The sequence below is a fragment of the Stenella coeruleoalba genome (assembly GCF_951394435.1).
Source record: "Stenella coeruleoalba genome assembly, chromosome: 20".
Taxonomy (NCBI): domain Eukaryota; kingdom Metazoa; phylum Chordata; class Mammalia; order Artiodactyla; family Delphinidae; genus Stenella; species Stenella coeruleoalba.
The window spans coordinates 20,192,316-20,208,645 of record NC_137166.1 but is presented as its reverse complement, the minus strand read 5'-3'; the positions used below and the strand labels follow the sequence as shown (position 1 = coordinate 20,208,645).

The 16,330-nt window shown below is 50.1% G+C and overlaps 1 long non-coding RNA gene across 2 annotated transcripts in view; it reads right to left on the bottom strand.

The window, feature by feature from the left end:
• Positions 1-16,330, bottom strand: part of LOC307178589 — a 606,421-nt gene that overhangs the window by 326,107 nt on the left and 263,984 nt on the right. For both annotated transcript variants that reach the window (XR_013825234.1, XR_013825235.1), the window contains exon 5: positions 5,075-5,241. This is a non-coding gene — a long non-coding RNA (uncharacterized lncRNA). The remainder of the gene's footprint in view (positions 1-5,074; positions 5,242-16,330) is intronic.

The following is a 16,330-nucleotide window of genomic DNA, read 5'->3' as shown; positions in this document are numbered from 1 at the left end:
GATCTTCCTGGAAACTGACCTGTATGTTTTTTCCATCACAAATAACTGGTCTTTCAAGAAAATGGCCCCTCTCCAACCTGAACCACCAATGGTAACGAAAAACCCAAGCAGGGCTCTCACTGCCCTCTGTCCGCTGACCCCCTCACCTTGTCTACGGGCCTCACTAAAGTGTGGGAATAGGTTTTTCATTAAGACTCCCCTGCCCGGAATTCTGAAGATTCCCAGCTGATAAAGCTGGTTGCAAGAACGAACAGAGGTCAGACCTAGGGTTGTAGAATCCTAGCCTGTCTGAGCTGAAAGGAACCTTGGAGACAGTCCCACACCAGCCCTTGATTTCTCCTTTTCCAGAGAAAGAAACTGCCTCTGCCCACACAGCAATCAATAACAGGGCTGGGGCGGGACCCCCACCCCACCCCCGCTCTGGGCCACTAGATCATTTCCACCAAACCACAGCACACTCCACATTCAAGTTTGCTCATTTCCTGGCCCCAATTTATCATCCTGGGATTTAACACCCTAAATAAACTGTGCAGAATTCCCAGGAACTCTTTAAGAGTCCAGTCCCACGTGTGTGATGAAAACCATCAGAAACTGCAGACAAGATGTTCACACATGTGACTGTGGAGAGCACATCTCTAAGCCCCTCCAGACTGAAATCTTTGATGTCACTGGTAATCTCTTCTTCCAGGATAGAGTACACAGAATTTCCATTTCTCCCCAATGACAAGTAGGAGTTTGCAAAGTTATAAACTGTTTTTCATGACCAAAAGGATTAGTCTCTCTATATCCCTACCTCATGAAATGCAAGAGGTCCAAGAGATCATTTTCAGCCCAAGGAATCAACCACGAAGTTGAACGCAAACATCGTTATTCATTACTCAGCTGGATCTTCTTTGAGAGGGATTTCATCATAACACGATTTGGACAAACTCGCAGAATAATATTAAAACCATGAACTATGTAGAAGTACACATGGTGGCAGGCACAGGATCTAAGCTGGGAACGCTGAAAGTTATTATCACGTTCCAAATTTAGTGTCACAATGTCTAAGCACAGCTCATAATGTTACCTATCAGACTGTTTAGGCATCTTTATTTCTTGTCGGGAAAAAAAAGTTGTCTCCTGTCTTGTTGGACAGTCTGAGTATCTATCTTACATCAAAGACAACAGAATATGTAATTTTACGTATTCCTGTACCCATAATTTTAGTACAAAAGGACTTTGAACTCAAACTGAATACTCTTTTTTTTTTTTTTTTTGTGGTACGCGGGCCTCTCACTGTTGTGGCCTCTCCCGTTGCGGAGCACAGGCTCCGGACACGCAGGCTCAGCGACCGTGGCTCACGGGCCCAGCCGCTCCGCGGCACGTGGGATCCTCCCAGACTGGGGCACAAACCCGCATCCCCCGCATCAGCAGGCGGACTCTCAACCACTGCGCCACCACGGAAGCCATCAAACTGAATACTCTTGTTCAGAAGTCCATTTGTGAAAGTCACAGCAGAGCAGCAAATGAAGAACATTATATGTTACATGCAACTTATCTTGCCTTTTTTTTTTTTCCAGTAAGACTGAAGAAGAGAAAAAAAGTGTCAGTGTTTATAAGTAACTTCCTAAAGTCTGAAGAATTACCCCTTTCGTCATTGTAATTTGGTGATCAGCTCCTTAAATGTGTAATAAACTGTTCGTGGGAAATGGGACTTTTTATTTGTCACGGGATTTGCAGAGACTATATCAGCCCACTGGAGTTCTTGGCACCATGTGGGTTTTCTGGGTTTGAACTTTGATGGTGCACCAGGACCAAAGACATGGGGCAACGGTGCAATAAGCCACACAGAGAAAGACAAATACTATATGATCTCACTATATGAGACATCAAACTCCTCGAAACAGAGAGGAGAATGGTGGTTGCCAGGGGCTGGGGGAACTGCGGAGATGTTGGCCAAAGGGTACCAACTCCCAGTTATAAAATGAATGAATAAGCCCTGGGGACCTATGTACAGCAGGATGATGACAGGTAACAATACTGTATCATAAACTGAAAGTAGCTCAAATGGTAGATCTTAAATATTCTCATCACAAAAAAAAAAAAAAGAAATGGCAATTATGTGAGGTGATGGAGATATTAACTAACCTTACTGTGGCCCTCATTTTATGACATATACATGTATCAAATCATCCCATTGTACACCTTAAAATTACACAGTTATATGTCAATTTTATCTCAACAGAGCTGGGAAAAAAGATAGCTAGATGGAGATGAGCATCAGATGACAGGGCTAAGATATGTGGGTACCACCTAAGCACTAGAACTAGGAGAACATCTTCTCCTGGTCCTGCCACTTATTGGGTCTATAACTTGTAGCAAGTTACTTAATAACCCAGATTGCTTCCACTTTCTCGTTTCTAAAACCAGGATAACAATAATAATACCTCCTTCATAGAACTGTGGAAATACTGGGTTGGCCAAAAATTTCATATTACAGAAAAACTCAAACCAACCCAACAAATGACTAAGAGATCTTAGCTGGGCTTCCCTGGTGGCGCAGTGGTTGAGAGTCCGCCTGCCGATGCAGGGGACACGGGTTCGTGCCCCGGTCCGGGAAGATCCCACATGCCGCGGAGCGGCTGGGCCCGTGAGCCATGGCCGCTGAGCCTGCGCGTCCGGAGCCTGTGCTCCGCAACGGGAGAGGCCACAACAGTGAGAGGCCTGAGTACAGCAAAAAAAAAAAAAAAAAAAAAAAGATCTTAGCCAACGGGTCCTGGATCATAGTAAACCCTCAAAAATGTTAGCTGTTTCTCTCCTCCTAACACCCAAAGAATCCTTTTCTCCCGGTTCCTAACTTGCCTTTGATATCTTCTCCTTTGGCTTTTCAAACATGAAAGTGTCAAATTTCAGGAAACTGTTGGGTCAAAATCTACACGCACTGTTAAGACTGCTAATGATTCCAAATTGCCCTTCAAAAATACTAGTACATTTTACACTACATGTGCACACAAAGCTGACAGGCGAAACCAATAAGTAATTTCAAAGACCATGAGAAACTTACTAAGTGCACGGAAGCATCTGCTGTGTATTTATTTTCAATGAAAGAAGCTGCAATTATTTTGATAGCTGTGAGAAGTGTTTCTATATAAAAAGACATAAACTATCTTGCTTACTCCACTCCAAAAAAAGAAGAGAAATGGGGCGACCATATCATGCCCCTCCCACCCCTCTTCCTTCATCCATTTGTCTTGACCTCACCGTATTTCCGTGAAAGAACAGAAGGCATTAATCGAGTCCCTTCATGGTTCCTTACCAAACCCAGCTTCAGCTGGTCCCACTTCTCCCTTCTTGCCTCTGCTCACAGAAGAGGCTCTGTCCTTCCCACAGACCAGTCACTGCACGTGTGTCAGGATCTAGCTCCCTCTAGCCTCTGACCTGCCTTCAAATCTTCAATGTCCAGACATTCCTCCCTGGATTCCGCATCCTGCGTCACCCGCCACTCCCTCACCCCCACTCCCAGCATCCCCACCAGTACAAAAGCACGCACCTGAGCCTCCCATCTTGAGCCAAGAACACACTCTCTTTTTTTGGGGGGGGGGGGGCATGCCCTGTGCCTTGTGGGATCTCAGTTTCCTGACCAGGGACTGAACCCAGGCCACAGCAGTGAAAGCACCGAGTCCTAACCACTAGGCCCCCAGGGAACTCCTGAGAACACTCTCCCTTGACCCCACGCCCCCATCTTCACTCAGGAGGCAGCCTCACACCAGCCCTGCTCCTTCACCACCTGTTCATGAACAACCCACTCCCCTGGGGCTTCTGCACCCACAACTCCATGGAAACTGCCCCTCCTAAAGTTACCACGGTACCTCCTTCTTTGCTCGGATTTGAATGACGGCACCCCCCAGCATTCAGCCCTCAGACCCACTGGCAGACTTCCGCAGCCCCGTGCCCACGTTCCCTCAGCACTGACCATACCTGAGCATGCAGTCCCCACGGCTTCAACCACAGGCAACCGCACCCTGCCCGAGGGCCTTTCCTGGTCACTGGAGTGTGCTCAGCTCACACAGGCAGACCAGAAGGGCCGGGGGTCAGTACCTCCTGGAAGCAGCTCTCAACCTTGGCTGACGGGATCGGTGGATGAATACCCCAGCCCCCTCACTGTTTTGGAGGGATAACCTTGAGGCATGTACTACAATACCTACCAGAGTTCCCACACTGGGTTGAGCCCCACTGTGATTATTTAATGCTCTCTTGTCTGGAGTTGCTATGGACCCGAGTCATGCCCCCCCCACACACAAATTCATATGTTGAAGTCCTAACCCCAATGTGATGTTATTTAGAGATGGGGTCCTTTGGGAGGTAATGAGGTTTAGATGAGGTCATGAGGGTGGGGCCCTCATGATGGGATTAGTGTCCTTATAAGAAGAGACACCAGAGATATTGCTCTCCCCCACACTCGCGCCCTTTCCCTCCCTCCCCACCTTGTAAGGACACAGTGAGGAAGTGATAATCTGCAAACCAGGAGGAGAACCTTCAACAGAACCCAATCATGCTGGCACCCTGATCTCAGACTTTCCACCTCCAGAACTGTGAGAAATAAATTACTGTGGTTTAAGCCACCCATTCTACAGTATTTTGTTATGGCAGCCTGCACTAAGACAGGGTTAGAAGAAACAGACTGAAGCCAGCTGGTTCAAGTGGCAACAACCAGGCTGGAGATACGAACCCAGGAGGCCTCGGCAGATAGACAAGTTGATGAAACAATAAAAGGGGGATAAGGTACTTTCTATCTCACAGGGTGGTTGCGAGGATTGAAGCAGATGCCTCACACCCTCCGCTCAGCTCGCATGAGGGCACATATCAAAGGCTGGGTAAGTGGGACAGTTCTTACTGTTCTTATTGCAGGTCACACAAGGAAACATTCTTAGAATCATAAAATCTCGGAGAGATCATCCAGCTCCTTTGCAGGTAGGGAAACTAAGGCCAAGGCAGGAAAACTGACCTGCCTGGCATTTTTCCACCATTAAAGTTTGTTTTTATAAGATTTACAGACCCAGCAGTAAAGAAGGAAGGTGAGATTTAACTGTACCTTGACAGTCAATGAGACAGGAGCACACCAATAAACCTTCTCAATGCCAAGGCTGATGAGCTTTGGTCCTGATTCTGTGACTGCTTCCCTCGTCTGATGCTGCTGGTCTCTCCTCCTATTGAAACTCTTCTGACTTGGTTTCCATAAAACGACGCTCTCCTGATTTCCTAGGAAAGAAGAGTAATAAGAAAAAATTAAAAGGCAGAAGGGAAAGTGACTTAGGGTGGGTTCCCTAGAAGCAGAGCCCATGGCAGGATTGGGGTAGCCCTGAGTCCGTGAGGAGGGCTCTCAGGATGCGGGGAGTGAGGGAAGCGGGACAGAGGAGGAGCTAAGAAGGATGCAACCTTGAGCAGAGGCTAGCCTGATCCCGTGGGGAGCCCTGGAGCATGAACTGCACCAAAAGTTTGCCCTACCTGGCAAAGGAAACCAGCATTGTGTGCCTCAAGTTAGTCAGTGCCCTGAACGGGCAGCCATGGCAGGAACAGGGGGCGTTCCAGGGCAGCTGCTCATCCGGCAGCCCCCTTTTGGCTGAGGGCAAGTCTGCAAAAAAGGGGGCAGCTGGGAGTCATTAGCACCCAACCTCACAGCCGCTGGTCGAGCCCCAATTGCATCAAAAGGAAGGGAGGGAGGAATGAGGGAACGAAGGAAGGATGCATTAAGTGATCACCAGAGAAGTGCTCTAGAGGCAATAACAATTCTCATTATTGCAATCTTCCTGAAAACCCAACCAAGTCAGGAGGTAGGTGTTACTAGCTTCAGTTTACTGATGTGGAAAATTGGGGGGGGGGGGTGTTTCAGAGATTTTGAAGGAACAATGAAGTGACCCCCAGCCCCAGAAAACGACCAACCAATGTGAGAAAGTGTCAGATTATTCACTTTTAAAGAGCAGTCCACAGAGGCCAAAAGGACCTCAACAAGCCCTAGTCCTAGAATTAAGGAGCAGGTATCCAAGACCTGAATTCCCTGTACTCCTTAACCTTTCCAGGCCTCAGGTTCCAAGTCTGTGAAATGGGCAGGACATGAACTGACTGTGGCAGCCTGAGGGTGGTCTCCAACAACCTCGACACCGTAATCTCTGGATCCTGTGAATGTTCCCTCGCCTGGCAAAAGGGACTTTGCAGATGTGATGAAATGAAGGATCTTGAGACGGGGAGATGATCTTGGATTATCCAAGCTCTAGGTGAGCTCTAGATGTCATCACAAATACCCATATAGAGAGAAGCAGAGGGAGATTTGACACAGAAGAGAAGGCTGAGTGAGGACAGACGATTCAGAGAAGGAAGATGCTAAGCGACTGACTGAAGGAAAAGGCCACAAGCCAAAAACTACAGGAGCCTCCAGAAGCCAGAAAGGCGAGGAAGCGGATTCTCTCTGGAGCCTCCCCAGAAGGAAGCGGCCCCACCAACGTGTTGCTTCTCAGCCCCAAAGACTCTCTTGGAGCTCCTGACTTCCAGACCTGAGGATAACTTTGTATTGTTTTAAGCCACTGAGTTTGTGGTCATTTGTTACGGCAGCAACAAGAAAATGAATACTGAACATCATTTCACTCTTAGGAAAATTGTGAAACAAGCTAATGTTCCCAAGGCCCGGGGCGAGGCCCGGGGTCAGCGGAGACCTGGGGGGGAGTGGGGATGGGGATTACAGCTCGAGTTGCCCAAATCACAGCTGCTGGAATCCACCGCCTGCCCTGGAGGCTTCCTGCGCGGTGCCACAGCACAACTCCCCGCTCCGTCAGGACCAGGGCAGGAGAAGGATGGAGTTCAGGAAATGTCTGATTGGCTTTGAGTTTTGGGGTTTGCAAATCAGGCATCCTGAGCGTGAATAAGGCTGACTCTCGAGCTGGGCACTGATGGGGGTGGTGACCTACAGAAAGACCTGCAGGCCTGGAAAACGTGTGCAGCCCCGATGAACAAACACCTGGAACACTCAGGCTACTTCATGGGGCTCCAGGGCCCCAGCTGAGAGCAGGATGTGGAGTCAAGGGAGGAGAGCTGTCCCCCCACCTCTGCCACCAGTTTGCCCTGTGACTTTAGACGGGTCCCCCGACCCTGCTCTCTGGGCCTCCATCTCCAGTCTGAGACACCAGGGGGGGGGACGCGGGGGAGCCCCGGGGAGCCTGCCTTCTCTGATGCTGGGTCATTTCACATTCCTGGTCAGGCCCGCAGCCAGGAAGGTTGACCCCACTGGACGCTCAAGATTTAGAGGATCACAGAGCCAAAGGCTCAGGAAAAGCAAATCCCAGGGCCTCCCAAAGACAGTTAGAGAGGCAAGACGGAGGAGGAATGTCAAAATATTTTGTCTAAAAACAGGCCGAGGCAGCCTGCAAAACACATATTGCACATGCATCCCAACCAGACAGAAACGGAAAGGAGGGCGCAGCCCTGAAACAGATACACTCACAGAAACAGGAGAACGTCTTCCTCTGGTGGCCTGTTTTAGCCAAAAAACACATAAATCGATTCCCAGGGGAGTACGGCGATTGAAAAGGGATCGCGGCTCTGGAAGCGTCTCGATGACAGCACTGCCCAACGAGCTTCCAAAACTCCATCTCAAGGGTGTGGGAAGAGAGAAGCCTCTTAACCAGAGTGGAGGGAGCTGGGGGTGTTGTTTGCACCCTGTAACTCCTATGACAGGAGGAGGAAGCTGAACTTGAAGAGGAAAGTCACATGCTCAAAGTCAGAAAGCTACAAAGCAGCTGAGATGGGATTCAAAATCAGGACTGTTGAATCCCAAGTCCCCCAAGTTCTGAGCCGCTAGGAAAACTGTGGAGATGAATTCAGATGAATTCCTTATAGTAGGCCAACCTCAGTCATTGACGGAAAGTTCTGGAGGTTCTGGGCGCATGCCTAAACTTTGTGATGCTTGTGGTAAAAGGAAGTTATCATGCTGGTCTACAAGCCAAGTGTCCATCACTCTAACAAGGACAAAAACAAGGATGGAAGGATCAAGCACGGCCTAGGTTGGTCCTCCAGGCCCCTCCAAGGCCAACAGGCACTGGCTTGCTCTCAGGAAGGACTTTTTATAAGTCAGAGCTGACGGTGGAATGGGTTACCCTAGAGGTAGTGAGCTTCCCATCACAAGGGGTATTCAACCAGAAGATCTTTCCAAACCACAGACTTGACAATATCAACCTCAAGGTTTCAGGCCTTTCCCATCTGCCCTGCCCCAACCCCAGTCTCATGCACACCCCTTTTCCACCAGCATCTTCTCTACACACCTGAACTTCTCACCTCTCAGTCTTCAACCACACTGCCCCCTCTGCTGAAATGTCCATGAGCCTTTTCTATACCTGGGGATTCTAAAACGCTTTTACAGATCTGCTCAAATGCCTCTCTTTGGCCAGCCACACCCTCAAGCCGTTTTGGGGACCTTTCCTCTGCATTCCCCTGCAATTGACTTTATTTACATCCTTCCCCATCTCTTTGGGGATCAGCTAACAACCATGCCTTCGTTCCCCTCGTTACCAGCACCATGCCTAACTCTAAGTAGGCCCCCGTGCATGGGTTTTGCACGAGAGCACCCAGCTTGGGTGGTTTGCGCTCTCCAGCCAAGCTTGCTGCCTTTCCACCTTCCCAGAGGGAAAACCCAGGCCCTGACACACCCACAGCCCTGCCCTGGCTGACCCGGAAAGCTCTAGGCCCACCGGGGGAAGCGGGGAAGCTTGTGGTCAACCTTGAAGCTAAGACCATGACAATTTTATTTTTAAAAATTTTAAAACTCAGGGAAGAAACAATCGGGAAGCTCTATTAGGGGCCTCTGGCCTCAGAAATCATAAAAGTCAGTGGTATTTTAAAAATAATACCTTCCTAACGCTCAGGGGGCTCATGGAGGTTCGCTGGTCCCCAGCCATTTGCACTGCCTCCCTCTCACACATTATAGCGGGTCTCCCCAGCCTCGCTCTGAATTTCTGCTGTTCCAACACTGAAGACAATTCTCTGGCACACAGCCGTGCAGACCAGACAGTGAGTACAGTCCCTCTCCTTCCTCAGAACAGGAATGCAGGGGACTGGCTCTCGGTAAAGAACCCACGGACGGACGGAAGTCACAGCCCTTCTCTTCACATAAATTGAACACGGGGAGCTGCCCAGGGCCCCCTGAGGCAAACCAAGTCCAGTGGAATGTCTCCTATCAAGTCATCCCGTGGAAAACCCCAGCAAGCTCTCACGGGGCCTCAAGGACACGATCGGGGTGACCTCCAAGTGGACACCAGTGGATTTGATAAGAATGAAAACACCCTACGCTGTGTAGCACTTAGTTATTGCAAATGGGTATCACACACCCCCCTCTCATCTAGTCCTTCCAGGACGTGTCAGAGGAGACGCCATCGGTCTCTCCCCGTGTGACACATGGAACCTGAGTCCCGGAGAAGGAGAAACAATTCTCCCAGACCAGTTTTACTGATTTCTAACCCCGAGCTCTCCCTTTGATGTCTTGAGAGTTACCACCAGCAGCATCCTCTTCTCAACTCTCCCTCCACAATACCCAGCCCAGGGTCTGCACAGAGTAAGAACTCAGTGCAGTTAACCCTTGAACGACACGGGTTTGAACTGCGTGGGGCCACTTACACGTGGATGTGTTGCACTAGTAAATACCGCAGGACTACACTACCCACCATCGGTTGAATCCGCGGATACCAAGAAACTGTGGACAAGGATGGCCGTTATGAATGATAAGCGGATTTTCAACCGCACACAGGGCCGGCATCCTTAAACCCCTCCTTGTTCAAGGGTCAACTGTAAAATTTAACTGAGCTCATGTAATTGTATCCCTGTAGTGAAACAGAAAAGCTGGCACTCGGCTTTGGCACCGACACATTTTAAGGCGCACAGGAAAAGGCATTGAGATTGGGGGGTGGGGGTGACACTGAGTGCTCCACTTACAACCCAGCACAGGCATTCACGGAGCTCATGAACAGAGCCAACTGTACTCTCCTGACCTCAGAACGATCCACCATTTCCCTGGAAGGTCACACAGTGGCCAAGTGGCAGGAGCAGGTTTTGAATCCAGGCCACCTGACCTCAAAGTCCCTGCATCAACTCCCAGAGGGAGTCTGACTGCCTGCCCATCCCAGCCCCCACTCTTCTCTTTCAATGCCACTGTTCACCCCTTTCATCTCCATCTCTTTGACTTTTAGGTATTTGTATCTTGTTGCTCACCTCCACTGAGATGGTCTGGGTTGAATAGCTTTATATCCATCATTTATACCTTAAAAGAAATGAGAGTGAGTCGAAACATTAGCCCTTCAGGAGGACCTGGGTTTTCAACCATCTCTTCCTACGATCCCTGGCACAGAGATTCAGAGGGTCGCCGGGGGGTGGTATTTCAGACAGGCCCTGCCCAGGAAGGCTGCTCATGGATTTGGCAGGGAGCAAGTGCAGGGGAGGTTTGCCAGGGCTGCCCCAAGGGAGTGCAGTTTTTAAATCCTCATGAGTGGTGATCCTTGGAAGTCGCTTGGAAGTTAACACAGCAAGAAGCACAAACAGCCCGCTCTTTGCAGAGGAATAGGTGGGGCAAGTTCAGTCAGAGGACCGAAGAGGAAATGCAGAGCTGCCATCTGGTCCTCCACCTGATCAGTCTCCCACATGCACCCCATTCTCCCAGTCAGAGGGAGGAGGACACCAGGCCTGCTAGCTTGAAGCACTCCATTGGGAAAAAAAGCTTTCCATGTGAGGGACTGCACAAACTCCTCTGCCTCTCTCTTCTACCTCTTCACGTGACAAGGCAGAAGGCCATTTATCACCCACGGTCTCGCCATGCTGGGGTCGGCCCACGTGTATCAGTCAGGAGAGACCAAGGTTAGCTGCTGTAACAACTGCCCCACGCTCAGTGGCTCACCCCCACAAAGGGTTTGTCATTTCTACATTCAGGGCAGGAGAAGGGAAGGTAGCAAATCACACACTAGCCCTTAAAACTGCCCAGAGTGACACCATAAGCACTTCATTGGCCCCAAGCAAGTCAGAGGCCCTGCCTAACTTTAACCGGTCAGAGAAGTACAATCCTACCGTTTGCCCAGAGGTAAACAAAATATTTGGTGAGGGGCTTCCCTGATGGCGCGGTGGTTGAGAGTTCGCCTGCCGATGCAGGGGACACGGGTTCGTGCCCAGGTCCGGGAAGATCCCACATGCCGCGGAGCGGCTGGGCCCGTGAGCCATGGCCGCTGAGCCTGCGCGTCCGGAGCCTGTGCTCCGCAGCGGGAGAGGCCACAACAGTGAGAGGCCCGCGTACCGCAAAAATAATAATAATAATAATAATATTTGGTGAATAGCGTGAAGGACTATAGCACTGTAACAGTCATAATAACTATGATAAAATATTCAAAGAAGCTGACGTTTACTGATATTTACCACATACCAGGCACTGGGTAAAGTGCTTTCTATCCTTTATTCCATTTAATACTGGAATGGATGCTGGTGAAGTGAAGGGAAAATACAAACAAGGTAGATGCTAATATTAGCCTGAATTTATGGATGAGGAAATGTAGGCTCATGAATTCAAGGGACTTGCTTGAGGTCAGATATTTGGAAAATGGTGGATCTGGGACTCGAACCCAGGACTCCTGAGACCATGCCTGCTAATTACTACCCTGCTCCCAAATACATATTTAGGGCCCTCCAGAATGGTGGAAAGGCAACTACACCAACTTTGAGATAGAAACACTGCTTTCTTATCCTAGCCCCCATCATCTGTAGCAGGTGGTCTCCAGGTCCAGGAGCAAAGTGCCTTCCTTTAATCAAACAGATTCAGGTCTGTCTCTCATCCACCCAGCTGCCCGTGGTGTGCCAGACCCCACATCAGGCAGGTGTAACCTTTATCTGCCTTGATTCTCAACATGCACGTGGCAGGTAGATCCCTCTGTCCCCATTTTGCAGCTAAGTAACTCGAGGCACACAACTAATTAGAGCAGTTTTGAACCCAGCTCTAGCTGGCTCTGAGGCTTGCGATGACCTCTCCATGGGGAGGTCAGCCCAGGCAGGTGTGTGATTGTAGAGGACCGGCCGGGCATGGGGGTGGGGGTGAGAGCAGGGGAGTCCCTGAGTTCATATACATGTGGGTGTACTTCTGCAGCCCAGCCCCTCCCTTCCTCACTTCAAAGGGAGTGAACCCTAGACAGGGTGGCCTCTGCCAGATTGTTAAAAGCCCCCACTGGTGACTCCTTTCTCTTGGGGTAAGGCATCTCTGCCTCTAGAAGTCTTCTCGGGAAGACAAAACATTAAGTCCCTGTCAGGCAGTGCAGTCAGTACAAGGAAAGCACGTGGCTTTGGAGCTCAGTGCAAATAACATCTATACCACCTGGAAGCTGTGTGACTTTGGGCAAGTCACTTAACCTCTCTGGGCCCTGGTTGCCACAAAATGACAGAGTTGGGCTGCATCTTCCTGAGGATTTCATCCCTGATCATGTTTTAGGAACTAACGACACTCTGATGAACTCAAGCAAACGACAGGGGGTGAAAAAAGGTTCATGGGCGAGTCAGGGGATGAAACTCCATGCGACAGTGGAAAGCAGCTAACGGTTACAAGCCACTCCTCTGTTAGGGGTGGCTGCATTGAGCGCAGGACCCTCATTACTGCATGTGGTTCCCTCTACCGCCCCGTGAGAAAAGAGCTCTTATTATCCACAGTTTACCAGGCAGAAATCAATAGAGCAGGACTAGTCCCCAGGCCTGCAGAGACCCAAGTATGTACTCAACAGCAGATAGCTAAGTGCGTTTGTAGGGGAAAGACTCTGAAGGGATCTCTTTGCCACTTCTTTTGGTTTTTAGTCTAGTAATTGCAAAAATAATACAAGCTCATCCTAAATTCTAACAATATTTTTATTTTAAGTGAGCATCTTATCCCCTGCCGGCTAATTCTACTCTAAACAGGGGTAAGCTCTAGTAATGTTTTCGCGAGGTTCCTTCCAAGTTTTCTCGATGCCTCTACATAGGATTATACAAAGTAGGATTTGTTCATCATTTACTCAGGGCCTGCTGACAATAGTTATAATCGTCACATTTACACAGCCCTTCCTGGGGCCAGGTTCTATACCAGGTGCTGAGGACAGCTGTGAACAAGAGACACGACCCCCACTCTGGGGGGCCGTCAGAAATACTCTGCAGCTTACCCTGTCCCCCACTTACCAAATTACGAATGACCCCACTTATCCCACTTACATCCTGGGCCGTCATGCAAATCACGAGATCTACCACACTTTTTAAAACGGAAAATCTCCTTGTGTTTTTTTTTTGTTTTTGGTTATTTTTTTGCGGTACGCGGGCCTCTCACTGTTGTGGCCTCTCCCGTTGTGGAGCACAGGCTCCGGACGCGCAGGCTCAGCGGCCATGGCTCACGGGCCCAGCCGCTCCGCGGCATGTGGGATCTTCCCGGACCAGGGCACGAACCCGTGTCCCCTGCATTGGCAGGCGGACTCTCAACCACAGCGCCACCAGGGAAGCCCTCTCCTTGTGTTTTATAAGTGTATTGCCCTTGATTCAACCAACCCTGTACTGATGAATATTTAGGTTATTTCCAATTTTTTGCTCTCACACACAAAAAAATAATCCACATTTTTAATGCACTCATGCTAGCACTTACATAAAGTTTATAGATTCCTCGAACGTAAATGTTTATTTTATCTAGACGATAGTCTTTTCATGGTGGGAAGCTTTGGAGTGGACAGCAGGTTCCAAGCAGGACTGGGGGGCACCATCTACCCCTTAGGGGACTGGGCAGGAAAAGCTGCCACCCAGCTTCTCTCCTTCGTTACAGAACTGAACTCTCAATAGAAAGGGCACATCCTGACCTTGAAAATCGCCCTTCAGCCCTTGCTGATTTCCCATTCATGGGCACATCACCTGCTCATCACGATAAATGCCTCCATCTACCGCGGGGATAGGGAAAGCATAACCGGAAGAAGGATCAGGTTCAGGCGGAGGACAAACAGCCGTTGCTCCGTCACCACAAAGCGCTGGAGCTGCTGACCCGTGGCTCGCATCCCCTGACGCTCACGAAACCCAAAGCCAGCTCTCTGGTCCCTGAGGGCAGGGCTCAAGGCGGACACTTCTCTTTCCCCCACCAGTGGTTACACCGGAGCCTGACTACATTGTTAGTGCTGTATCAATACTCCCTTGGAACGGCCTGACTACTGACAAGTGTTATTACACCTGGAAGGCACACGTGGTGGCTGGGCGTCTGAAAGAGACCATCCTCCTGCGATCCTGCTAGGTAGGAAGAGAGGGCAAATGCGGTGTTATGGGAGTACTTCCCACTATTCCAGCAATGGGGGTGGGTCTGGGAAGGCATCCTGGAGCAAGAGAGGCTGGAAGTGGGACGGAGGAGTGGGGAGAATTTGGATAAACACAGATAGGAGGAGAGGGCGTGCCAGGCAGGGGAAGGACCCAGACAAAGATAAAAAGCCTTAAGCAGTGCCCTGCGCCTCATCAGCGCTATGCAGGGATGTGCTAGGGCCAACTCCTGCCACCAAAGGAAAGCTTGCGTGTTGCCAGCCCAAACATTACCGCTTGAAAGAGCGGGAGTCCGTACACCAAGGCAATCAGCAAACACTGTAAATCAGGACTTTCCTTTTTCAGCCGGTTTTCCAGCACGCGACTCTACATACGCGTTCTCTATCATTACAGGAAGCCACAAAAGCATTCAAGCAGGAGGGTGACACGGCCAGGTGTGCCTTTGTAAAAGGGTCACTCTGGGGCCAGTGTGGGAGGGACAGTTTGGGACAGGAGTGGAAGTAAGGAGACGGCCGGGAGGTCCCTCCAGTTGTCCAGGAGAGTGATGTGGAAAGGAGGCAAGGGACAGAGTCTATTTAAGAGGGAGGACTGATACCTTGGTGACTGGTGGGATGTGCAATGTGGGGGAGGGGGAAGGGAGGTACCAAGGCCATCTGAGCTTTAAATGACGAAAAACCTTTCTCCACTTGGCAAATGCCTGGCCTTCTCCACCTGATCTCCCACCTCCCCAAAGGAGAAAGAAGATATGTGAGGTTGTTTCTAGAAAACTGTGAGGCTGGCAGGAGAAGGGAGACTTCTTACTCTTAGCCTAAGGGAAGCAGTTTCCTCCTTCATCACCTCTTCCCCTTCCCTACCTCCTCCTCACTCTGCAACAAAGCCCTCGTAAATCTGAGGCATAGATATGCCTCATCACTGCTGGTCCAGCCCCCCATCTGCATCTCTGCTTGGAACTCTGAGCCCCACAGATACAAACACCCAAAGTTTATGAGCAGTGTCTGCCATTAAGTCTTCGCCAGACATGTTTCTGATACAATCCTCTCCCTGCACTGTCTGCCTTGGGGTGTAAAATCCAGGAAAGTTGAGGAAAAAGGAAAGGTCTGGCTGTAGAGAAAGCGCACTGGCTGCAGAGATGGACCCGGGGTGGAGCTTGGCTCTGTCTCTGGAACCTCTCAGAACCTCAGTCTCCTCTTCTGAAAAATGGAGCTGCGGGACCTCCCTGATGGCGTGCAGGGGACACGGGTTCGATCTCTGGTCTGGGAAGATCCCACCTGCCACGGAGCAACTAAGCCCGTGCACCACAACTACTGAGCCTGCGCTCTAGAGCCCGCGAGCCACAACTACTGAGCCCGTGTGCCACAAATACTGAAGCCTGGGCGCCTAGAGCCCGTGCTCCGCAACGAGAAGTGCGCGCACCACAATGAAGGGCGGCCCCCACTCACCGCAACTAGAGAAAGCCCGCATGCAGAAACAAAGACCCAACACAGCCAAAAATAATAAATAAATAAATTTATTTTTTAAAAAAACAAATGGAGCTGCACTCTCCAGCTCAGAGGATTGTTGTGAGAAGGAAATGAGGAGTGGTAGGGTGGGCCCCGCACACGGAGCCTGACAACAGCAGGTACCCACTCTGCGTAGCTGGTCAGGGGAGAGAATGTGGATTCTGGAGACAAACAAGCCTGGGGTCTGGCCAGCTCTCCAGCTGGCTCTGTGCTGTGTGCCTCTGGGCCATTTACCTAACCTCTCTGGACTGCAATCTCCACCTTTATGGTTATTGTCTTGGGCCGGCCAATCAGCATCCACGCCTCAAGTAGCCTTATCTGTAAAATGGGGCAATGCTGTCTGCTCATCACAGGGTTTAGGTGAGACCCAGCCTCACATAAAAGTGCTTTAAGAAACCCTCACACTACACAGATGCAAGATCTTATTCCAAAAAAATCTTTTACACATTTTGGCCGAGGGAGGAAGAATCTGTAAAGCACAGAAGACACTATCTGCTGCTGCTTCCAAGCCCAGACGCTAACACTCGCAAGTGTCC